The sequence below is a fragment of the Canis lupus genome, chromosome 13, assembly GCF_003254725.2.
Source record: "Canis lupus dingo isolate Sandy chromosome 13, ASM325472v2, whole genome shotgun sequence".
NCBI classification, from domain to species: Eukaryota; Metazoa; Chordata; class Mammalia; order Carnivora; family Canidae; genus Canis; species Canis lupus.
In genome coordinates, this window is record NC_064255.1 from 40,778,517 (window position 1) to 40,805,773 (window position 27,257).

Genomic DNA, 27,257 nt, shown 5'->3' on the forward strand with positions numbered 1-27,257 from the left:
CCACAGTGGGTTATTATACAATTAGCCACATAAAAGAGATGTCATGCTTTATCTCAAAGCAGTAATTCTTGTCCACAGTGAGAAGCAGCCACATTATCGTTGGTCATTTGTGTTGTGTTGATTCTCTTACTCACAACTCTGCATAATATCTGTGCCTTGATGCAGTAAATGTGATTGGAAAGGATGTCCTGGAAGATAAAAAAGGAATTGCATAAATGAAGATTTCCAACATCAACAGAGGGCACTGCAGAGTACATGGCATGCAACTGGAAGAGTTCACAAATGAGCCACTATTTGGATTGACTCTGTAGGGATGCCTGGGTGGCTCAGTGGTTGAGCGTCTGCCTCAGCTCAGGTCATGATCTGGGGTCCAGTATCAAGTCCCACATCGGGCTCCCCACAGGGAGCCTGCTTCTCCCTTCTCCCTCTGCCTGTGTCTCTGACTCTCTCTGTGTCTCTCATGAATAAACAAATAAAATCTTAGAAAAAAAATAGATTGACTCTGTGACTCAATGTCTCATGTTTGTGTTGAAAAATTCCAAAGCAATATCTTTTTAAATATTGCTTGTGCTTTATTCTTGTTTTCTGCTGCTTCTTAGATTTTAGAACAAAGTATATTAGATCTTTCATCAAGTTGCATATGGCTATTCTACTCTTTCTTTCTTTCTTTTTTCCTCTCCTTCTTTTTTAATGTCCATGCTTCAGTCTAGATATAATCTGTAGTCCTATTTTCAAGTTCAAAAATGTTTTCTGCTCTGTTTAATTACTCTCATCTGTTAATTTATTCATGTCAGCCATTGCATATTTTAGCTCTAGTATTTGAGTTTGTTTTTTTTTTTAATTTTTATTTATTTATGATAGTCACAGAGAGAGAGAGAGAGGCAGAGACACAGGCAGAGGGAGAAGCAGGCTCCATGCACCGGGAGCCTGATGTGGGATTCGATCCTGGGTCTCCAGGATCACGCCCTGGGCCAAAGGCAGGCGCCAAACCGCTGCGCCACCCAGGGATCCCTAGTATTTGAGTTTTTATGGATTCTAATGCTCTGGTGAAATTCCCAATGTTGTCTTTATTTTCTTGAACATATAAATTGGTATTATTTTAATGCTTATGTCTGAAAATTCTCACATCTGGATCAAAATGGGTTTTTTTGATTGTCTACTTTTCCTATTTTCTTTTTGATCCTGTTTCCAGGCATCCCTTGGTAATTTTAGATCACTATATAGGAATTATTGCTATATGGAAATTCTAGATGATATAATCTTTATCAGGGGATTTTCTTTTGGAACATCAATCACATATGGCCAGATTATTTTGTAGCAATCTGAAAGTAAATGATTTGAGGTAGGGTTTTAAATTATTGAGGTTTAATCTATTTCTAATGTGCTTTTACTCCTAGAGTGGATATTGGAGATTGCAATTGACAGCCTGGGGTATTTACCACAGTCCTTTATCTTGGGTGGGCTCTGAACTCACAACTTTATCTCTTCAGCATGGCAAGATTGCCAAGAACTCCCCTTAGCTTCTGATTCTCCATATTCCCTTATACTTGTCTACTTGATCTCTCCTTTTATAGAGAGGTCTTCTTCAAATCTCTAAGTATAAAGAGAATAGAAGAGCAGGATACATGGGCTTCCTAATGCCTAGTTGTATTGGTAGACCAGAACTCCAATTTTTGTCTCCTAGTCCCTAGGAGGTTGATAAATATTTTGAGCCATCGATTTCTGCTCAACTTCTGGGCACCGCCTCACTAAAGAATCAGCAAATGCTTTTTCCACCTAATTTTATGACATTTCTCTTCTTTGGAAGAAGAGAATTTGGAATTTGACCACTCGAGTCTTGACTATCCAGGTTTTTCTCTTATGGCTTCAAGCAACAATTTTGTTGTTTTTGTGTTCATATTTCATGCATCATTTATAGTTGCTACTTTCAAAAGGAGATTGGTCTTGTAAAATACAATCTGTCATAGTCAGGAATGGAAGTTGTATAAGCCTCTCTTTAAAAGGTCCTAAATAAGACTTTTGATTAAAAAGAAGTATAAACAGAAAAATTCAAAATGGAGGGAGCATGAGAAAAATGGGTAAGCAATTACTGGGAAAAAAAAAGAGGTAAAAAGGAAGAATGGCTTTAAAAATAGTTTACAAAGAAATCAAACTGAGATTTTGTGTGTTTGCTTTGGGTAAAAAAAAAAAAAAAAAAAAATCCAGTTAAAAACGTAAGTACTTGTAAGATGTTTTGCAATCCAGTCAAGTAAAACAGATTGATTTTTATCTGTAAATTGTTATTGACTGTGAAAATCAGGTAGCTTCTGTTGTTAGAAATCAGAACACAGTGAACTAGACTGAATAAATGTGTTGCCTAGTAAACTTGGTTGGTGCTAAATTGCATTCAACTAGTGAATAGTTTAATGATTTTTTTTCCCCTAAGAAGTGAACATGTTAGTATGTCTCAAATGGTCTGTTTTACTCAGTCGAATTTGTAGGCAGAGAGCTTACATGCCTCACAAAAAGATAAGAGAAGCCATAAAAGTGATGAGGCAAAACAGATATCCAAATGGCAAACGTGATCTAATTTATCTGTGAACATTTAACTGAAATTAATTCTTAAGTGATTGATCATATTTTGTGACAGCAACTGTAACTGTCTCTACGCATGAGTTAGAGTCAGTCATTGTGGGGATTATAAAGATGATCAATGACTTGGCTTTCTGACAAATCAAATCACAAATGCATTAAAATTCCCTGTGCCCTTCATGAAATACCTACCCGTGAACATGCAAGGCATTTGGAATTGTCAGGTATAATTCACATATTGATTTTAATGTAACTCTCTGAAACACTGTCAACCAATGCTTATTAGGTCCCCTCTGACTATGTGACGAATTAGCAGTGTGAACATGTGGAAAATGTACACATCTGTCAGGAAAGGCTTCTTCCACTCTTGGAAGGGAAGATAGCGAGGTTTATAAAGTCATCTGCTGAACATAATTGATCAAACACATAAAATGTCTCTGGCATTTGGTGAAGACAAAGATCACAGAGACACAAACCACTCAACCCTTCTCTCAAGGGAATTATAATATAGTTGAGCAGCAGATAAATAAGTCATCATAAAGGATAGGATGTGATAAACCCTATTCATTTATTACCTCAACAAATCTTTTTTTGAGCAATTTTGTGTACTAGGTTTATGGGAATGAAATCCGAGCTAGTAAGTCAATAATTTATAAACATGAGCTACAGTAAATCTGAGAGTCATTTGCAAAGTTTGCTACAAGATTTATGAGGATAGACGTTTAAAAGAAATTGTGGGTTTACAAAGAGATTCTCTGTAGGGAAGGAAGTGCTACCTCAAATAAGTGACGATTGAGGTGATGGGATTCTCCAGGCAGAGAAGAGAGCAAAATTAGAGGGCGGTGGTTTTTCGTTGTTGTTGTTGTTGTTGTTGTTGTTGTTTTGAGCGTGGTGGTTTAATCCATGACAATATTGCAGAACCACCTTCCCTGTATGATTAGGGTTGGACACAAAGAGATTCAAATGAGCTTTGCAAGGTACAAGGGAAACAGAGGCCATTACCTGAAGAGGGACGCAAACCCCCATGTGCTGCCAGGGCTTGGCTCATCCTTGTAGATCCACTGTCTTCTCTCACTGGTGTACATAGACCCACAGCTCCTTCACCTGCTCTCTTTCTTCAGCTTCTCCAAGTCCTGGGCCAGACAGAGGTGGGACTCTGGGATGAAGAGTTCCTGAATTATTGGACTTAGAGGCAAGTTCTTATCTGTCCTGGAGGACACCGGTTTATTTTCAACACTTCTCGTTTGTCTTTGATTTTTTTTTTTTTGAATTCAGTCTCACTTAGAGATATTTTCCCTGACAGTCTAACTACTGACCAAAGTAACTTCAGACCCACGATGAGGTGCAGAAACAATCCATTGCACTGACTTCTTCACTATTCTTCACTAGTCTTCCTTCCTGGTCTCTGGTTAGTGACTTTTCTCTGATGCTCCAATCATCTCCTTCTAGAACTTTACTTCACCAACCCTCCTCACCATTGTGAGAATCCTAATCCTTATAATAAATGCTTCATTTCATGTTACTTCACAGTTGTTCTTGTTCCCCGATGGAATCCTAATGTTTACAATAAAGATTTTTTTTAATAGCTTCATCCAGCAACTATACATAGATGATGGGACTGAAAGAAAAAAAAAATAATGTGGAGAGTAGCAGAAATTGAAACCAGAAAAAGATCCTATTCAGATCAATTTTAGAATATAGAATGCATGGCTAGGTTTCTCAAAATCTCACTTGCTGCTAGTGAAAATGGATTATAGTGTCTAGATCGAAGACAGAAAAAAAAAACAAATAGGTTAAATTATTATGTATTTAAGAGGATAATGCTAAAAATCTGTACACAGGTATTAGGGGTGGAAGGCAAGAGAAGGATCAGAAGTAAATACAAATGATTTTTCTTTTTAAGTTAACATATAGTGTATTATTAGTTTCAGGGGTAGAATTTAGTGATGCATCAGCTGCATACAACACCCAGTGCTCATTACATCAGGTGTCCTCCTTCATGCCCATCACCCAGTTACCATATCTCCCCCCCCACATCTAACCTCCAGCGACCCTCAGTTTGTTCCCTACAGTTAAGAGTCTCTTATGGTTTGCCTCGCTCTCTGTTTTTATTTTATTTTTCCTTCCCTTTTCCTATGGTCATCTGTTTTGCTTCTTAAATTCCGCATAGGAATGAAATCATATGGTACCTGTCTTTCTCTGACTGATTTCATTTAGCATTAAAAAGAATGAAATCTTGCCATTTATAATGAAGTAGATGGAAATAGAGGGTAGTATGCTAAGAACAAATGAGTCTCAATAAATGCTTTAAATAATATTTGTGTTCCTTCCTGTCATTAGTCTTTGCATTAACAAAGGTTTTCCAAACCTAGGTCCTTAGCTCTGTTGTTCAAACCATCTACAAATCAGAGTACTTGAAGAGTCTGTAAAAGAATAAAGAAGCACACAAGTGAAAGTTTCAGAAAGCATTATAAAGTGAAGGTAAGTATTGTTTATAAAATGTGCTGTGTGTAGATGGATATGTGTATATATACGAAATAAAAATATTTCTTAATATGTTGGTCAAGAACATTTGAAATTCTCTAGTTTATGGGAACCCAAATATGGAGAGCTCCTCATGAACTGGCCCCGAATTTTCATTGTGGGAATTTGAGGTGGATCTCAACAAAAATCAAGGGAAAAATGGAGAAAAGAGCTATAGTGTAATACACATTGCTGTCTTTATATTTAAATGAAAACAAAGGACAACTATTGTTAGTTTTTCTATTCTCAAAAATTGTTTAAATTACTGCTTCTACCTTTGGACATTTGTTAATCACGCCATGTTTCCTTATATGAAAAAGTAATAACAGCCTTTAAAAATTAAAAGAGTAATGTGCTTGTTTTCAAGCCAAATCCCAAGTCTTCCAAGTTTATCCTCATATTTTTACTTCTGGATACACGGTTCGAGCAATCAATAAAATCAGAATTATTTACCTCTATTTTCGTGAGAGTTTTTGCCGATTTCTTTCCCTTTGCTGACTTGAAAAGCAGCCATTTTCAATATAGCTAATGGTTACTCCAGTATGTTCACAGATGGTTGTAATGCAATATATACTGAACTAGAGTTGAAAAGAATTTAAATTTTAATAGTGAACAGTAGTTCACTATTCTAGTAGTTCTATATCCCTGCAGTAATCAAGGTGAATAAATACTATCTTCAGTAGTTAATACATGTGAATCTATTAATAATGACAGATAATGACATTGATTACAAGTGGTGTTTATGCTGAACTTCTTCCATTGGCCCTTCCTGATCCACTTTTCCACCTTCTCCTCCCACACAGTGCCATGAGGTAGATGAGTGTTATGGTAGGAGTATACACTGAATGAAGAAGTCTCCCTTGCTTTCTGGCTTCCACTTGGGTTTGATCAATGGTGGCATGTGCAGGAGGGTGGAAGGTGGAAGGAAAGTGAGGTATGATATATTTACTGCAGACTTTTTGCCTGCTACATTAGCTTCACTCCACCAAAGTCTACAACTTTCATAGAGCAGATTTCTCTGATTTCTTTCTCTCTAGGCTTTGGAAACCATTCCCTTCCTGTGTCCCCTTCTGATAGGGGTTGGAAATATCTCCACTTAGACCTAGTCCTGTGGTACTGAATTTTTCCAAATTGGTTTCCTAAAATCTGGTCCACACCTTTATAAACAGTCCTTGAATACAATCTACTCAAATTATCCAGTCTGTGTGTACTGTTTCCTGACATACATAGATTTCCCTTTTTCCAAAAGTTATTTCATGCAAAATATTGGAAATTGAGAAAGTTAGACATATTGGCTTATCAACAGCAATTAGGAGCCACTACTTTTTATTTATTTATTCAAATACAACTAATTGACCACATATTTACAAAGCACTAATGAGTTGATTTAAAAAAAAAAAAAAGAGGTCCCTGTCCTCAGGGACTTTACATTCTAACTGAAGAGATGGACATTAGGTGAATGATTGGAAAATTAATTAATCATTTAAGTACTTTTATAATAATTGCTAAATAATTGCTAACTTGTACAATCATGTAAAAGAGGGATCTAACAAATTATTAGGTAAGGGGAAGAATGGGAATTTTTGTTGCTGGTTTTGTTTTGTTTCTAAACATTTAAAATGGAGTCTAAAGGGCAAATCTGAATTTTCTAAGTAAAGAAAGAAAATATGAGGAGAAAAAAACATTCAGAGGAGAAGAATTAGCCTCTGTTATGTTCCTGAAATGATTAGAAGTCTCATATTTTCAAAGAATGAAATGAACACAATTGAGTGAGGTCCTGTGGAGGAGAGAATGGTTAAAGTCTTCTATTAGAGGCATGGGCTGGTTCATGCAGACATATAGGAAATATTAAGGATTTGAGGTTTTTAAAAAATGAAAACAACTGAAAGGTTATAGGCTGTGCTTGATCTAATAACCAAGTGTTTAAAAATGGTATCATTGAATGCCCTGTGGGAAGCAGCGGAGAATGAAGTGGCAGAAAGTGAGGAGAGTATGATTACTTGGAAGGGAATGTTAGACATCTGCAAAAGGGATGATGCCAGCTTTAGTGTAATAAAAAGTGATGCAGAGACACATCCGTTGGGTCTTATGGAAGCAGATCCTGAGAGATACCAGGAGTGCAAGAACCTCTGAAAAATACAAAGGGAAAGAGGAATCAGAATTAGGTATGGGGAACCTTCAGATCCTAATGCGTATAATGAACATTTGAAAGGATGCCAACCTAGTCCACCCTCTCTAGTTCTGAAAGTCGTCCTCAGCAATAATCCTACGGAAACCTCTGCCCAGCTTTCACGGTTGGCCATAAAATACACTGTGCTCCTTTCTTTTAGTTTTCATGAGATGGATCTGTGTCTTCTTGCAGCAAACCACTTATGTGTGTGTGCACATATATGTAATGCCTCATATGTACAAAAGATAATATAAGATTTCATAATTTTGAGAAAATGATAAGAAGAATCCAAATTTTATATTTGTTATTTCCTTACTTTTCTTTTTAATTTCTCTTGCCTCCAGCTCCCCACTGTGGCAAGCTCCATTGCAGTGAACCCACTCAATTTTCCTCCTTTTCGGAACTACAAAACATATAGTCTTGCGCGATTTCTTGGCCTATGATACAGAAATACTTAATTTCACAAAAGAACTGCCAACTACATTCTAGAATGGCTATACTATCTGTTAGTAAACTGTTTAGGTTTGCTTTTACAAATGAATTAATTCTCAATATCCTTTCTAATCTGCTTTTTGCACTCTATATGTTTTTTTTAAGCTTTACCCATGTTTATGTGTGACAAAAGTTCATTTATTGCCATAGCTCCGTATCATTTCATTCTATAATATATCACAATTTATTAATCTATTCTTCAGTAGATGAGCTGAAGAATATCAGTTTCTCCCTTTATTTTTATATTATAAACAATACTTTGAATCTATTGATCTGTTTGTGGGAAATTGACACCTTTACTTTGAGTCTCCTTAATGTCTTTCAGTAAAATTTTATAACGTGTCTCCACCTCCTTTAATCATATGGAGGTTGAATACTTGATTTATTTCCTTTGCATATTCATACACTTTACATATTAAACTGCTTTTTTAACATCAGTATCTACTTGTAAGTTTATCATAATACCAAACAGAGGAGTATCCCAAACTCTATGGGGAAAAAAGTCGGAAAATCACCTAAATTAGTGACATATTCTTTTGATTAATTGCTGGCATAAATGAGACATTTTTTCTGTTCCCACCATCTCCACACTTTTGATCATCTCCCCTCCAGCTCTGTAAGGTGACTTATCTATTTAAACCAGGCAGTATCCTTATGTCACAAAGCACAACTGAATCTATTTTGCTGTGCTTATCTGCTTTGACCTGGGTAATTTCCATCACAGGATGATCTGATCTGAAAAGATATTCAACTATGTGAGATTTAGATAGCTTCTGCTCCTCAGAAATGAACCCTCAGAAGCCCAGAACTCAAGAGAATTTGCAGCATTCTATATCACTGAGCATGAGAAGAGAGAGAAAGACAGATAGAGAAACAGAGAGAGAGGGAGAGATTGAGATTTATGCTTATTTGCAGTAAAGGACATTTGTAGAATAGCCCACACACAACTTTTATCAACATGTATTACGCTGGAGGGGAGGTGCATGGAAGGATGGGGTATCTGGGTGATGGGCGTTAAGGAGGACAGGTAATGTAATGAATCTGATATTCAACTGATGAATCACCTAACTCTACCCTTGAAACTAATAATACACTAGATGTTAACTAAATTGAGTTTAAATTTAAAAAATTAAAAATAAATTTAAAAGCACATATTACAATGTAAATCATCTTTAATAAATATTGAACTGAGTGGCTCTCCATGTGCATGCATGCATGCAAAAGAAAAGCTCTTTTGTATATGTAAAGCCAGGCTGAACAACCAACAGATGGTTTGGACAAATGTCTCTTCATTACCTGAAATTTTCCACTGTGGGATGAAACAAGGATTTTATCCACATTTTACTCCATGCACAGCTCTATGCTTTCTCATTTGTGTTATTTTAAGATTAGATTTAGAATGCAAATTCGGGAAGGGGTATCTAAGAGGATTTCCTGGTCTGTAATCATTAGAATATTCTCTCTCTATAAAAGTTGACTTGGAACTCTAGGTCCTCTTCTGCACAGGTGATTTACTTCTTTACATCAAAGGATTGAAGCAACACTCTTAAAGTAACTAAAAATACCCTTTTTATACTGGTAGTCTTTTTGACTAAGCATGTTTTTTGTTTTTCTGCATGATTCTAAAAACAAATATTAACTACTATATAAATGTCGATCAGTAATACTTCATGATATTCCCTTTTAAAACGTGTATGGTTTGGCAGGCATGATTTAGATATTTTCTTTGATTTTTGTTGTTTTAAATCAGTGTTTTAAGGTGGCAAAGTCAAAAAATAAAGGACCAGTATAGTTCTCTTCCCTACCTCTTCCCATGGTCCCCATGACTTAATAAAGGGACAAGCAGAGATAATAAATAAAATAAATTTAAAAAGTGGAAAAGCAACAAACAGATTGAGGAAAAAAACAAACTGTATTTAGTTTTATGGCCTTCCCATAGAAATTTCTCAATTCCCATCCTCACTCCCAAGGCCTGCATGTGACCATCACTGTCAGTGAGTTGGGTCTCCTCTCTTCTTTAAATATTATTCAAGTGTAAAATTTGGTATATACTCAAATTCCCTCAACTCTATTGCATTTGCAGATCCAACACGGCCCCTGCTGCGTGAAATAAAAAAAAAGATGTGTTTGATTCCATATTCTATTACTTAATGGATAGATAATTTTGAAATTCAAGGAAGTTTCACTTTAAATTAGTTAACATCTGCCATTCACTATTACGTACCTTACACATATTATCTCATGTAATTCTTAAAAAAAACTTCATCATGAATTTACATGTCGTAAGTGAGGTAGCTAAGATTTTGAGAGTGTTCATTCTGGGTAGTAAAATATTTCTTTAACAGGCTCACAGGAAATGAGCTACCAGAATGGTGCTGATGCACTGGTTTTGGTTGATGCTCACTTAAATTTGACATGAGATATGCTCAGTCTGTTGGCTACTAAAAGTCCCCTGCCTTGTCATGGCCTTCAGCCATATGTGTGGACCTGAGTTTTAACACTTTCCCATGTTTTGGATAACCACAATGTCATCTCCATCTTCAATACCTAGAAGCAGTAGGGTTCATGATAGGTATCGTTTACCATGCACCCACCACCTCCTTCCCACTTGCTTTCAAGGTAGTGATCCTAACTTCTCTATGGGCTACTTTGTACCGAGCATTGGCCTTCTGGGTGAACCTAACTGGGATTGGCCAAAACTATCTTCTCTAAGGTTTCCTAAATCCATTCCAGGAAGGGAGGTTTGATGCAAAGGTTTTGAAAACCCTCGAAGGATATGGGTTCAGCCATTCCCAAAAATTTGACTGACATTTGAAACCAAACCCATGGAAGGATTGGGTGACCATTCTGAATACCATTTCGGGGCAGGGTGGTACACACAAGGGAATGCCTATTGTTAGTGATGTGGAATCGAAGATGGCAGTCAACATCAACAGTTCAAGGCCTAGGAATGTAGTGATTAGAGTCTATAAAGTTCAAGAGAGTACACAGTTGAATAATGTGCTATGTTTACAGTATTACATTCCCAATAGAAAATTTTACATGACCAGAAATGAATTCTCATTTACATTTCCATACATTATCTAGGTAAGATTTGGATTTGAGAGAGTGATTAGATGCCAATAATCATGAGTCATATGATGGATGATGGATGATGCAGCGTCATGAGTAAGGATGTAATCAGCATTAAATAAAAGGCATTGAGAAACTGCACAGAGGAGAAGACCCAATTGTTGCAATACAAATGGCTTCTGACAGCATTGAGAGCAATTACAGCATTGCCGTGTTTTTTTTTTTTTTTTCCTCATGGCTGGAGATATAAAGTTAGTTAGAAATATTGCATTTGAAAGTAAAAACCATGAAAAAATGGTTCCAAGTCATGAACAGGAGGTGAAAGTACTTTGATGCTATGAACAATTTTTATGTATACTAACTGGAAAATAAACAAATACATAAGTACCTCTTTTCCAACCGTTATTCTAAATCATCATAAATATGGGCCATGATGTTGTAAATTTTTTTTTAAGAGGGAAAAAGACAAAGAGTAGAGAGTGGGGAGAGAGAGTGAGAAAGAGAGAGAGAGAGAGAGAGAGAGAGAGAGGGAGAGAGAATGCTAAGCAGGCTCCATTCCTGGTGCAGAGTCCAAAACAGGGCTTGATTTCACAACTCTGAAATCATGACCTGAGCCAAAATTAAGAGTCCAACATGTGGGGCGCCTGGATGGCTCAGTCAGTTAAATGTCTGCCTTTTGCTCAGGTCATGATCCTAGAGTCCCTCCAGTTCCCTGCTCAGTGGAGAGCCTGCCATCTCCTTCTCTCTCTGCTGCTCCCCCTGCTGATTCTTTCTCTCTGAAAAATAAATAAATAAAATCTTGAAAAAAAAAAAAAAAAAAGAGGTCCAACACTCAACCTACTGAGCCACCCAGGCACCCCAATGTTGTAAATCTTTTCAAACCAAATTGTTTATATAGAAAGGACTCTGCAAAAATACGTGACTGGGATCTGCATACCCCATGGGAGATCTTGGTCAAGACAGTAGTGAAACGCACCACCATTGAACAAGTAAAAGCAGAAGCAGAGATGGGCTCTCCTACCTGCTTCAACCCTTCCTCAATTCCTTCTTCCCTTCTTGCTGGGGGATTCCCAGAGACTCACTAAGGCTCCAATGAGAATGGGAGAAAAACAACACATCTTTCATTATCAAAATTATTTCTAATCAAGGTAGAGGAACGGTATAAATTAGGACTTTCCCTTCAATTAATTAAAGTAACGAAACAATTATTACATATGACTGGATCATTGGAAACTTTGAAAACATATTTCTGTATTGATGTTTAAAACTCAAGCAGTAAGAAAAAAATTACTTCATGGTTTTGGTTAATGTGGAAGGCATATTCGTTATGTTACTTTTGCAATTCATAAATTAATAATTGCAAATATTTTTATTTAACCAATACAGGTTTACTTGTTAGTTTTAATGATATTGCCTTATTTCAATTTTAAAACTAGAGTTTGGGATCCCTGGGTGGCTCAGCAGTTTAGCGCCTGCCTTCCGCCCAGGGCGTGATCCTGGAGGCCCGGAATCGAGTCCCATGTCGGTCTTCCTGCATGGAGCCTGCTTCTCCCTCTGCCTGTGTCTCTGCCTCTCTCTCTCTGTATGTCTATAGTGAATAAATAAATAAATCTTTAAAAAATATATAAATAAAAAAATAAAACTAGAGTTTGATCCTTGAAAAATTAAAAAAAATATCAAAAATAGAAAAATAAGTTGCCTCAGTCTTACCTACCAAGTGTTATTATGAATAATTTATTATTGAATTTTATTTGACACTTGATTCTATGCATTATATGGGTGCCCTTTAAAAAGTAAATGTAAGTGAAGTAGCAATTGAAATGTTGTACCAAATGATGCAATTGGATTCTCTTTAAGACTATGGTAAATGACATTTTTCAGATATAAATCATAAACAATCAATAAATAATCAAACATTCTAAGAAATTCCAATGGATCTCCAAATATTTAGGCAAAGGTTACTTTTAACTTAAATAATTTTAATTTCTCTGTAAATAGATTTCACAAAGTACAGTGTTTCATTTATTTGAAAATGCATGGCCATGAAATCAAGCAATAGTTACATTTTCTTCCAAACTTAAACAAATCAACCAAATTTACCTAAATTTTATATCAGACTACTCAGTGTAAAGATGTGAAAAAAATAAAAATTAAAATAATTTTTTAATGATTTATACACAAATTTTTGACTTTATTCATGCAACTACTTAAATTGCCAGCGATTTCCCATATGTATAAAAATCAATGAACAAATCTAATACTAATTAATCAAACACCTCCAAAATTAGTTCATACTTTTTAGGTACACTTTGTTCACTATTCATACATTATCTATTACCACAAATATGTAAAAGAAATAATTGTATATAAATCTCTTCTTTCTACCAATAGGTGGCACTGAAAATGTGTATATTTCCACAAAAAAGTGTGTTCACCCCTATGTTGCAGATTCCTTCTTCCTATAATGTAGCTTCAGCTGTGGTTTGAATGAAGAACACCCATCTACCATAAAATTACTCTGATATGAGCATGAGGAGTTCTATTATGCAAATAGGATGTAAAATGTTTATAATGATGGACCATTACACCGAGGATATTTTACTGGTATTATAAAATTTACATTTTGCTCAACCAAAATTGTATTATGTTTAGCAAAATCAATATCACATTTTTCTCTGTTATTTCATTATTCTTATTTGGTAAAATTGTCACTTCCATTTTAGTCTGGGGTGTTGTTTACCTGAGTAAACAATACATGCAGAAGAATTTTGCAAAATTTGGAAGCATTTTAGATTTGCTTAGACTGCTAATAAATATATCCTCTGATTTGTAATGGTTAATATAACTAGGAGCAAATATCTGAGTATTTGTATTTGCATTACTTTTATTAGTAGTGCTCTTCATTTTTCCCATGTGTATATAGTTAAAATGCCTCACCTCCATTTCAACAGAATTCTGTTATCTCGGTCATTTAGAATTCTTTTAAATCTAGTTCATTCAGGAGGTTCATTTCAACAACTCATTGGGAAAAAAACCAAAAGCCTTATGACATTCATTCTGCATTTTTAACAGCAGTTTTATTAAAATGATTTATTGCCATAAGACAAATCCTAATGATATTCCTATTTTATAACTGTATTTTATTCTGGGCCTGGTTGGTGTGATTTATTCACATTTCCTAAGAAAATCTGAACCACTGTGTTGCTGCAGCTATTATGTAGCAAATGTGTTTTACATTATAATAATAAACATACATTTTTCATACCCGAACTCTCCAATAATCAGATATTCTTGAGTAGTTTCAGTGTTTTTATTAGATCCCAGTGAAGTCTCATTATCTTGTACAATATGTCTGAACTATGCTTCCCCAGATCCCTACTATTTTCAGCTTTTTAAGCCTGTGTGGGAAAATAAACTTACCTGACATGGGGGCTTTATTTAATTATATTTCCATTGTCTCATCTATGATCAGAGATCACTCAACATGAAACACTTTTCTTCCTCCTCTTTGTTATTAGAATTTAGCTTACTCTTATTTTTCTGAGCTGCCAACACCTTATTTCTTGCTGCCCTCCACCATCCACGACTACTTGTAGAAAATACCGCACACACATTAGCTCCACCCCACATCAGTTCCTTCCTTGATCACTCTCTTCTCTTGAAAGCACTATGCTTGGCTTGAATGTTTTTAGGGTTCACAGAATAAGGGAGACAAAACCTTAATCCTTATCAGGGACAAAACAAGCTTAAAGAGAAGATATTTGTTACTTCAACCTGAAAATGCAGGAAAGGATTCATAGTCAAACAGGGATCCATCAAGGATCGTGTGGTAACCAGGTTCCAAGGTGGCCCCCATTGATTTGCTTCTTGGAGTTCATCCTCTTGCATAGTTCTCTTCCACATTGCACCAGAGCTGGTCTGTGGGACCAGCAGTGAACAACAAAAGTGATGGCATGTCACTTTTAAAATCAGGTTATCCGAAAGGTGTGACTTCTGCTCGAGGTACTCTGTTTCTGTTTCACCACATCAGGTATCATGTCATACAAATTCCACTCGGGGAAGAAGCGGGGTCTCCAGTCAACAGCCCATGGAGAGTTAAAGCCTACTGAAAAACCATGTGAGTGAGTATTTATTTATTTATTTATTTATTTATTTATTTATTTATTTTTCACGTGGATGAGTTTAAAAGCGGATCTTGCAGCCCCAGTTGAGCCTCATGAGAGACACTAAAACTGAAACGTCAGCTAAGGCACTTCTGAGTTCTTGACACATAGAAACTAGAGGAAATAACTACATGTTGTTTCAAGCTAAGTTTGGGAGTCGTTTGTTATGTGGCAAGAGGTAACTAATAAGGATCTCAAATGATATTATCAGACCTCTCTCAGAATTTCTCTGTGCTTGTGTCTGATGACATCAACTACAGGTGAAAATGGAAATGGTGCAACCTTGAAGTTTCTCTTTGTCATATGGATTCTAGATCAGTGATCCACAAAGGTCAACCAGGGCCACCTCTTTTGGGCGAATAAAGCTTTATTGGACCACAGTCACTTCAAATTGTTTACATTTTGTCCATTTTACTGTTTTCCTGCTACAGTTGTAGGAGATGAGTAGTTAAGATAGAGGCCAAATGGCTCCTGAAGCCTAAACCCCTGTCCCACATGGTGGGCAGTATACACTTTGGCTTCCATCCTTCCAGATTAGCAGTGACTGCAGAAAGAAAAGAATAAAAAAAATCATAAATTGTTAAAAACAAAACTTTAAGAGAGGACTCTAACTTACTGGTCTTGAGTCATGAGCCTTTGTGCCAATTTTGTAAGTAGGTGGGAATGTTACTCCAATCAATTAAGCCTAGGTCATGTGACTATTCCTGCTTTTAGAGGAGTCAGAGGAGATGTACTCCAGTCAGTGTACAATTTTCAAAAGGGGAAAAAAAAAAGGATTTTGTTACTAGAACAAATATATTAGTATCTAGGTGTACCTGATGGGAGTGGGGAAGTTGAATGCAATACTCACATAAAAACACAACAGAAATACACACAATAGAAATTATAGAAAAATAGCCACTGGGGCTCCTGGGTGGCTCAACCGGTTAAGTGTCTGCCTTCAGTTCAGGTCATGATCCCAGGATCCTGGGATTGCAACCCACAATGGACTCCCTGCTCAGTGGGGAGTCTGCTTCTTCCTCTCCCTCTGCCCCTTTCTGCCACCCCACCCCCCCCACGGACTTGCTCGCTCGCTCTCTCTCTCTCTCACACTCTCTCTCTCTCTTTGTCAGATAAATAAAATCCTTTACAAGAGAAAGAAAAATAGCCTCTTAAATGAAAACGACAAAGTAACAGGGATTTCAGAAATATTCCAAAGAATCATGGTCTTTATCCCTAAAGACTGCATCAAATTCCCTTTCCTAGTAGAAAAAGATCTCCTGTTGTTTCTTTTTATTCCTGAGGATGGAAGTCACATTGCCCACCCCCTTGCTCTTAGGTACAGTTAGGGTGGGGAACAATAGGTATTAACTCTAGGCTATGCAAGTCTCATATAGGTCATATGTAAGTTGGGTAAACTTCATGCACTGCTCCACCCTATTCACATTCAATCCTTGAATAATTATAGTGATTTCAGATTCTTGTGCACACTTTGGCAATTTCTCATGTGAGATGCAAGTAAAAACTGTGAGATAAATATTTTATTGACATAGTGTCTCTGGTCTCCCAGGCAAGTGCTAATTGGGGTTTATCCTCTCAGGAAAATCTAACCATTTACCAACCTACGATCTCGTCCGATTACTGGCACATGATATGGGCTCATTATTTCTTAAGAAAATGAAAAACTCACACATATAAATTAGATGAAAACAGCAAAAACAAGGACTTAGGAATTAGACCTAAATCTTTATTTTACCATTTACTAGCTGTGACACCTTATATAAGCTAATTGACCTTCTGAATTTGATTTTTCTTCTTTGTAATACTGGATCTGGCAGTGGATACTTTACCAAATGTTTTGATTCCATAAATCAAAGTGCATAATACATACTAAGATTCTATAGTGCCAAGTTGTTTGTTTCCTACAATTCAACCATCTTATATAGGAACTTGAATGTTACATTCCTATTTTATAAGTAAGACACACCAAAGTTTAAACAGAATAGTGGTATGTACCTACTAGAAAAATATACCATTAAGGCTTTGAGTTTTGTAAAAAAAAAAAAAAAAGAAAAAGAGTTTAATTTTCTTTTATTATTTTTTAATATTTTATTTATTTATTCATGAGAGACAGAGACATAGGCAGAGAGAGAAGCAGGCTCCCTCTGGGGAGTCCTATGTAAGACTCGATCCAGGGACCCCAAGATCATGACCTGAGCCAACGGCAGATGGCAGATGCTCAACCACTGAACCACCCAGGTACCCCTAATTTTCTTTATATAAAATATTCACCTCCCTGATTAAGTTGATGGAACTCTATCAGTTAATTCTGTCTCAGCTGGGTTAATTATGGCCAAAATTTCAAGCTACTATTTATTCATTAGTTAATCTTTGACCTAATGCTGGCTTCTTTACTCTGTAGAGACATAAGGTGATTTAGTCACTATGAGGACAATTGTTTTCCGTCATCTTAATTTTACCCTTACCATGGTTGACAGTAGATTGTCCTCTGCCACCATATTCTGGATTCCAATGACCAGTTGTCTCTTGCAGCATTACATTTTGTAACAGCATTCAATTTATCCCTGGGACGCAAGGGTGGCTCAACACTCGTAAAACAATCAACATGATAGATCACTTCAATAAAAGAAAAGGCAAGAACTGTATGATCCTCTCAATAGATGCAGAGAAAGCATTTGACAAAATACAGCATCCTTTCCTGATCAAAACTCTTCAGAGTGTAGGGATAGAGGGAACGTTCCTCAGCATTTTAAAAGCCATCTACACAAAGCCCACAGCAGATATCATTCTCGATGGGGAAACACTGGGCGCCTTTCCCGTAAGATCAGGAACAAGACAGAGATGTCCACTCTCACCACTGCTACTCAACAAGGTACTGGAAGTCCTAGGCTCAGCAATCAGACAACAAAAAGAAATAAAAGGCCCTCAAACTGGCAAAGAAGTCAAACTCTCCCTCTTTGCAGATGACATGATACTGTACATAGAGAACCCAAAAGGGGGCAGCCCGAGTGGCTCAGTGGTTTAGCACCACCTTCAGCCCAGGGCATGACCCCTGGGGTCCTGGGATCGAGTCCCACCTCGGGCTCCCTGCATGAAGCCTGCTTCTCCCTCTGTCTGTGTGTGTGTGTCTCTCTCTCTCTGTGTCTCTCCTTCATAAATAAATAAAATATTTTTAAAAAAGAAAAAAAAGAAAACCCAAAAGTCTCCACCCCAAGATTGCTAGAACTCATACAGCAATTCGGCAGTGTGGCAGGATACAAAGTCACTGCCCAGAAATCGGTGGCATTTCTATACACTAACAATGAGACTGAAGAAAGAGAAATTAAGGAGTCAATCCCATTTACAATTGCGCCCCAAACCATAAGGTACCTAGGAACAAACCTAACCAAAGAGATGTAACAGCATTAATATATAATGCAGTAGAGGAGTCTCTCTTATTGCTAAAGAAAAACGAAACAAAACATATGCTTCATTTTTTTGTGTGCAGTAGGAACAAAAAAGGAGGAGAAATGAAACCCCCACTTTCAGTTTTCATAGTATTTGATGAAATGTTCACATGTTCAATTTGATTCTTACATATTCTCTTTGGTTTTCTTCTTTCTTTCCTAGGCTCCTGATCTCTCCCTTTTTTGGCCTTCATTTGCCCTCCCTGGCTCGTGTTCTTGACTCTTGAATTTTCCTCCTTTATGACTCTCAGCGAAGAGCTCTTCTAAGAAAGCTCATTACTTGTTTTTTTTTTTTTAATAATAAATTTATTTTTTATTGGTGTTCAATTTGCCAACATACAGAATAACACCCAGTGGTCATCCCGTCAAGCTCATTATTTTGGTAACTCTCTATGCTGATCGAGCCACAAGAAATTCTGGAACTCACATCTCTCTCTTCTTTCCTATTGTTCTTCTCTCTCTCTCTCTCTCTCTATATATATATATATATATATACACACACACACATATATACATATTACATATATATATACATATATATATACATATATAATTACTTATTCTTAGAACTAGTATCTCTGAGAATATAAACATCTGCAGAACTTACTGTCTCAATTGACATGATTTTACTATTCTACTATCTTTATCGACGTAACTACTTTTCCAGAAAATTTCTTGGCTAAGAAGAGAATGTTCCTTATGGTGTTATTATTCGTTCTAGGAAAAATCTGAAAGACCTATCCACTTTTCATTGGAAAGCTTGAAGGGCAGTTTAAATGCTGATCCCCTGATCCCTTGTTGCAACATCCCTACCTTCCCGTGTCCACCAGTCATGAGTTATTATATCACGATTCTTACCCAGTCCTGGCAGAGCTCTGAACTCCCTCACTCCATTCTCCATTCTCGAATTGAAAGATTCACCTTAAGCTAATTTTTAAAATTTCATAAATATGCCAGTGTTGCCCTTTTTCCTCTAGGATGCTACTAAGACCGTGAGGCATTGCTCTCCCTTACCACAGCAAGCAGTAAACTCACCTTGGTCTTGTCAACATGTTGTTTTGGTGAAGTTTGGGGAATCCAGCACCCCACATATCTAAAATCAAATGTGTATCTCTGCTCCTCTTTACTCTTTACCATAATTATACTAACGGAAGATTTGACTTCATTAAGACTTCTTGGCTTGTTTCATGGATTTGAAGTAGTGAACTTGTATGTCTATACTTAAAATAATACCAGCTCACAGTTATTAAATTTATCCTTTTCCAAGTACAAGGTTAAAAATCTTAGTTTGATTAAAAATTTATATGTTTAATTAGTTTTTTCTTTATATTGGTATGCTATAATGTTCTATTTAAATCCCATATTGATTATTAACATTGATCTCAACATTCACCAATAACCAGATAGAAAAGCTACCATCTTAACCATCTTTCTTTTCCCAACCACCTTCAGATCCTAGCATTTCTATTTTGAAAGTATAATTTTGACCTCTTTCCAACTTCATAACAGCTTCAATAAATTTTACCCTAAGTAGTTTTGATAAGTTCTTTATCTCTGTTCTCTGGCTTTAAAATGGTTCTTAACAATATTAATGCCACAAATGAGGTGGTCTTTTAGATGTCAGTTAACTTTAGCTCCAATGCATAAAGTCACAAAAATAATCAGAAGGATAATAAGAACAAACATAACTTTATTGGGAATAGCAAAATAGATTCAGATGCTATTACTATCAGGAGAAGTGTATGAGGAGTACCTGGCCCATGATGAAATTTCAATAAGTGTTTGTGGAATAAATACATGGAATTAATTTGTAAAAATAAAAAATGTATAGCTCTTCTGCTATACATTGCTCACTCCAAATCAACAGATTCTTTTCTTCCTTGTCAAGAAAACCCACAATAAGCATAAAATATCATGACCAGAAATAAAGGTTTTTACTTGCAGTTGGTTGTCATGTGACCAAGACCCATTCAAGAACATGCAGATGAAAAAAAATAATAATAATAATAAAATAAAATAAATTAAAAAAAAAAGAACATGCAGATGGATATGTTACTGGGGAATATGGGAAGCTTCCTTATACATAGACTTTTTTCTAAAAATAAAATACCCTAAAAAACAATAAAGCTTAAGCTTCAGGACCCCTCATTCACTGGATTTCTCTGTAAATTACATATTTGTAAATAAATTTTCAAATTATCCTGATTTGAGTGTACCATTACTTCCTATCAGAATCCCAACTGACACTATACTTTTGAAACATAACTTGTCATTCGTAATTTCTTTCCTTTAGATTTAGTTCTGAATTAAACTATCTACTTTAATCTGAAAGGTCATTGCTTACAATTTAGCCCTAGTTTATGATTTTATGACTTTTCAGATTCTTTTTATGCTTGGTGAACATGAAATTTTTTCTGCCTATTATGTTTGAATCTTTTGGCAATTTTGCCCATTTGATCTTATTAGAGACATCAGGTGGATTATTTTTTAACCAACTGAATGATATAAGTATCTGAGCATTCCAATAAAAATGACCAATAAGAATATGTTCTAAACCTAACAAATATAATAATAAACATATAATAATAAATATACTATAGATGTATAATACACAAGTTAGTATAAATATAAATGTAGTAATATATCATGTTAATTAATAATAAAATGCAACCAATTAGCATGAGCACATATCATAGTGCAATATTTTTTAAATGATACCTGTTATAACAGGTATGTGATTACAGCAGTGATGAGAGTAAACCACAGAAATATTTAATTAAAGATTTAGAAAAACATTCATGAGGGAAATCCACTGCTTCAGAATTAGGTTATTTCCACACTGAACAATTCATCAATGAGATTGATAAATTGCTGAGTAAGATAAAGTAGAATGTGTATGCGGCACCTGCAACATGCCGTAATTAAAAGATGCCAGGGAAATTAAAAATAGAGTACTTGCCCTGAGGACGTTAAAACCTAGTTAAGACGAAATTGGTAACATTCTTAAATAAGATCGAATCTGAATTATAGTATATGAAAAAGGCTATTACAGATTGATAGATACTAACCATATCAGTATAAAGAAATAAAATTTAGGAAGAAGACTGAAAGAATTTATAGCAAATGAATGGGAGCAAAGATGTGAGAAAAATTTGTTTTGTAGTAAAAGAAGCAATTAAACACCATTAATTCATTTGCAAATTTTAAAAAAAAAATGAGTTTGATCTGCTTTAAGTATACATATTGAAGGGACACTTTCTAAGTTTAAATAATGGACAAGAGATACTAGCATTAGTAGATACAGAAAATTTGAAGTTTATTTCTCTGGAAGGTTTTTATCTGGAACTTACTGATTATTCAAAAAATATTGAATGGAAATTTTCTAACTCCTTTGCAGCATATAAATCAAAACAAATTTTGTTTTTTCTTTGCAAGATGTTCTAACAATTTACTTATTTTATGAAGGTATTTATTATGAAAAGTTTTGTTCCCGAAATCCAGATCCTCTCCTTCTAGATAGATCATAAGTCTTGGCATCATTTAATTTAACATTTAAGCTAGATTAGAATACATGTGCCATTGTTTATATTGGAAATCATATTTTTCACTACAATAATGCAATTATATTCAATACTTGCAATGAGATTCCATGCTGAGTATAAACTTAGCTTATCACAAAGGTATGATTTAACAGATGCCCAATACCAGAAAACCTGAAAGCATACAAAGGAATAAACAGTTCTCACAGGTAATACAGCAAAGCATTTTCATTTTACGAAAAATTCTAGTTATAATCTGGACTCCATCTCTACACTTATTTTAAATTACTGGTATTATCACAGCTTTCACTTTTGGTTAAAACAATCTTGCAAGTAATCATCAAGGCCCAACATACAAATTTCTCATGAAATCACGGTAAACATATGAGAAACTGTGTCTTAAGAAGAAAACACCAGTATTTTTTTTCTCACCTCCTTTTCCTCTCTTTCTTTCTTTATTCCTTTTTCTTTCTTTCTTTCTTTCTTTCTTTCTTTCTTTCTTTCTTTCTTTCTTTCTTTCTTTCTTTCTTTCTTCTTTCTTTCTTTCTTTCTTCTTTCTTTCTTTCTTTCTTCTTTCTTTCTTTCTTTCTTTCTTTCTTTCTCTCTTCTTTCTTTCTTTCTTTCTTTTCTTTCCTCTTCTTTTTTCTTTCTTTCCTTCTTTCATTGTTGTTCTCAAAAGAGGCAATAAATACAGTGGAAACAAACTGGGAGGGGACATTGAGAAATGGGTATGAGTCCCTGTCCTGCCTCAATTTAATATTTGGTTTGACTCCAATCAATTAACTTTTCTGCACCTCATTTTCCATATCTATAAAATTACGGGATTGGAGTAGGTTCTACTGAAGTTTTCCTCTATATCTAAAAGTATGTGATTCTAACATAAGCATTTTAAAAATATTAGCTAATCTTTGAAAAGTATGTATACACACATCATTGCCAGTTATACTATGTAATTAGTAGACAAGCCACTTTAGATTCCAGTCTTTAAAAAGAAAGAAACTTAATTTAAAAAAAAAAAAACAGTACTTAGTTGAGGTACAATTTACATACTATAAAATGCACACAACTTAAGTGTTCAGAATGATGAAGCATATGTATGCCTTTGTATTAAAATCTCCCAAATTATTTCCTTCATCCTAAAAATTTCCTGGCATCCTTTTCCAGTCAACCCCTCCCTCTATCCACCGCTCCAGATGCAAGCATTTTCACACTACTCTGATTAGTATCACCGTAAATATTTGGTCTGCTCGTGAGCTCCATATATAAGAGATCATACAGTATATACATTTTTGTCTTCTTTCCTTGGCTGATCATAATGTTCCTGACATTCCTCCATATTGTTAGGCATATCAGTGCATTGTTCCTTTTGTGTCGGTGAACAATAATAACCCATTTAATAAATATTACATAGTTTGTAAATCCAATCTACTGATTGAAAGACATTTGGGTTGTTTGCACTTTGAGTTATTACAACTAATGCTGCAATGGAAATACATTTACAGGTCTCATTGTGGACATATGCTTTATTTTTCTTGGGTAGATACACAAGAAAGGAATGGCGAAGTAATAGAAGAGTATATTTACCTTAGAAACTACCAAAGTACTTTTACAAAATGGCTGAACAATTTTGCATTTCCACTAACAATGGGCAAAAATTCCAGTTGCTCTATCATCTCACCAATTTTGTGTTTTATCCATTTGGATGTTACATAGTCTTAAGTTGCATGTCCGTGATGACTAATGATTTTAGATCGCTTTTCATATATTTGATAGTCACTCATAACTATTTCTTTGTGAATTGCTTGTGCAACTCATTTTATCAAGTTGACAAATTGATTACTAAAAATATACTAATCAAGGCACCACTAAGAAATGAAGGAGCAAGCCACAGATGAAAGAGTCAGCAGTACATATGTTACATACAGCAATACATGTATGTAAAAAAAACCCCACTTTAATCCAGAATACATAAATAATTACTACATATCAAGGTGAAATAGGTAAACAACACAATTTTTTAAATGTGTAGATTCTAGTCCTCTAGAATATACTTTTGGGTAGCCTTTCACATGGAAATAGGAGCTTGGGGATTAAAAGATTAGATTGAAAATACAAAAATGCTTGTCTTATTTCTATAGTCGGTATTTTAGATACTCATTCCATCCCTCATAAATTATCTGAAAATAAACATATTAACAAACATGCAAATATCAAATATTTTCTCATGTGAGGCTTACATTTTCATTTTTGTCATATCTTTCAAAGAAGCAAAAGATTTTAATTTTGACAAAGTTCACTTTATCAATAAGTTGCCTTTTGTGGGGAGTTTTTATTTTAAGCAAGCTTTATTTACCTTAAATCGGTAGAGGTTTTTTTGTCTAGACTTTCAGGTTTTGTTTTGTTTTTATGGCAGAAGGTATACTCCTTCCCATGATTTCTACAGTAATTTGTTGCTATTCGAAAGTTTACTTTTTATGTGGCATCTGGATATTTCAGCTGATGCCTTTCTTAGCGTCTGCAGTGTACCCTGCTGTCCTGACGGTCACAATGGCCTGGGTAGAAACTTGTGGTTAAGTGGCTATATTTTTTTCTAGTGTAAAAATATATTTATATTTATAATGTAGAGAAAATAGAATCAAATTTATAAAAAGTGCTACAAAGCGTATAGAGCCTCCAAAGATATTTCTAAGGACAGAGCTGCATGGGAATCCATTTAGCTCTATCCTACGAAGGCATTAATTACTAGGAGTTTAGATTTAAGACTCGATCCATTTCTTCTGTCTGCTAGGTCTTGAAGTGTCTTTCTCTTAAAATCCATTTAGCTGTTGTTTAAACTTCAACTTGAATTTTATTTCCTCCTAGTAGTCTGCTTCTCTGTCCGGCTGAGGAGCTCATGACCTTATGATGCTGGCATATATCAGATGCCTCTATCATATTCAGGACTTCTCCATCTTAGGAATCTTGCCTACTTAACTTTACAGTGGGGAGGCTTTAACTGACTCTTGGGAATACCTCTTCTTTCAGATGAGAAACATAGGTTCCCAGGTAGTACTGCTGGCGTATCATATCATCTGTAAGTCAAATTTAGTTCTATCTTTTCTTTTCTTTTTTATTTTTAGTCTTTTATTATGAAAAATTTCAAAAACACACCAAGAGCAGAGAATGGTATGATCAACTGCATTCACACATAACCCAGCCTCCACAATTATTAACAGATGGCCAATTTTATATTATCAATATATACCCTCCTATTGCCCTACCTCTCCACTGAATTAGTTTAAAACCAAACCTAGCCCCCATATCATTTCATCCATAATACTGTAGTATGTACCTATAAAAATGGGAACTTGTTTTAACCTATCATTATCACACCAAAATATTTTATAATAATAATTCTTGAATATAATAAATATGTACACGTTATAACAACCCACATTATAGCAGAATTGGTTTATATGAAAAATAAGGGTATTTGGAACATCTGTTTCTTTAAAAAGTTTTGAAAAACATGTGTTTACCTTTGCTATGAATTTTATATGACTTTATTGTATTCAATTTAAGATCTTGGGGTTAATATTTTAACATTCTAAATATATTTTTATTTCATAAGGTGAATTCTATATAACTAAAATGAATTGAAAGCCAATCTAATTTTATGTAGGTTTGTAGTCATATGAATCTTTCTTTCAGTGTTAACACTACTTGTTAACAGGGCTTTCAAAATAACTATATTCACTTGGAATCTGAGTAAAGAGGATGTTATTAAAGTCATTCTGCAGAAAGGAAACTGAGATTCAGAGAAATATTTGATGAGAGTCATAAATGGAGGAATTAGTATCTGAATCTGATATTTGGGCTTTTTCTAGTAGACGATGATAGATTTTTCTTACATAACTATACTAGGAATATTAAATCCAGGGTTTCTACTATATCAGCCATGGTACCAAGTAACATCACATGGAAATTTGTAATTGCCATAACTTCAAAGGTAGCCATTCTGTGATGAAAGCAAGATTCTTCACTATCATTCTTTACCTTCTAGTATTTATTTTTCTTAAAAGTAGGCACTAAAGAGATGTTAGCAACTTAGCTTAGCAACTAAAAGTCTAACAACCTAAATAGTACTAATGTCTGCGGTGATGAGTGCATCCTTTTCCTCACCATGAAATGTTTGCACTGACTTCAGAATCAACTGATGTACCTTCCAGGAGTTCCCAAATCCTCTCAATTATATTTCTTCAGTATGTTATGAATGCATCCTCCATTTCCCTAAATTTATTCAATTATATATTAAGAAACAACTAAATACAAAGGAAAATGATGTGCATACAAAGATGGCATAGCATTAGGTGGTATACGAGATGGTTAAGCATTTTCATGGTCTTCAAGAGAGTTTACAAAGGAAGTTTAAAAGAAAGATACACAAATGAATACCATAAAAAGTAAAAGAAAATAAAAGAAATAGTCTTAAGAAAGACACAAAGAGGGGCGCCTCGGCCGCTCAGAGGTTGAGCATCTGCCTTCAGCTCAGGGCGTGATCCCAGGGTCCTGGGATCGAGTCCCACATCGGGCTCCTGGCATGGAGCCTGTTTCTCCCTCTGCCTATGTCTCTGCATCTCTGTCTGTGTCTCTTATGAATAAATAAAATGTATAAAAAAGAAAGGAAGACCCGAATAAAGTAATGTGAGAATTAAAGAAGCCCTAAAACTTCTAGAAGAGAATAGAACAGAGGTATACAAGTGTGGAGAGATGCTCTGTAAAACTCAGAGTTACACATGGAGAGACCAGAGTTGAAGAGGTGAATTTATCAGCATGTAAGAAAAAAAAAAAAAAAAAAAAAAACATGTACTTCTCTCTCCCACCCTTACCTGGCTCTCAAGTCAGTCTCCATCTCTCTACTTCCTCCACGGGGTCTTTGACATAAGTAGAGTGTCTGCCGTCATGCTCAATAACTGTGATCGTAAATGGCACTATTAACCTATTTACACTTTATGCACAATGAGGCTGAGTGTCAACCTATTCAGGAAGGTTCATGAATTAACAGCAAGTCCTTTCATTGGTTTTCTATCACAATTACTGCTTTGTGGCTCTCTTCCTGTATCACAGCTATAAAAGCAAGTCCTACTTCATAAGATATTTCAATCTGCATTACAATTCCAATATCTTCATGAAGTTCAGTGTCTATGGATATAGTGTAATCTTTGAAAATTGTGGAGAGAATCATGTCAGCACAGACTTCATTTCTTGAGGTTAATTAATGGATTAATGTGGAATTTTAACT

The 27,257-nt window shown here is 35.2% G+C and overlaps 1 long non-coding RNA gene across 1 annotated transcript in view; it reads left to right on the top strand.

Moving 5' to 3' along the window:
* Positions 1 to 14,943, top strand: part of LOC118352368 (uncharacterized) — a 53,240-nt gene extending 38,297 nt beyond the window's left edge. Inside the window, exons 2-3 of the long non-coding RNA XR_004809391.2 lie at positions 4,944 to 5,052; positions 14,859 to 14,943. This is a non-coding gene — a long non-coding RNA (uncharacterized LOC118352368). The remainder of the gene's footprint in view (positions 1 to 4,943; positions 5,053 to 14,858) is intronic.
* Positions 14,944 to 27,257: the final 12,314 nt, after the last annotated feature.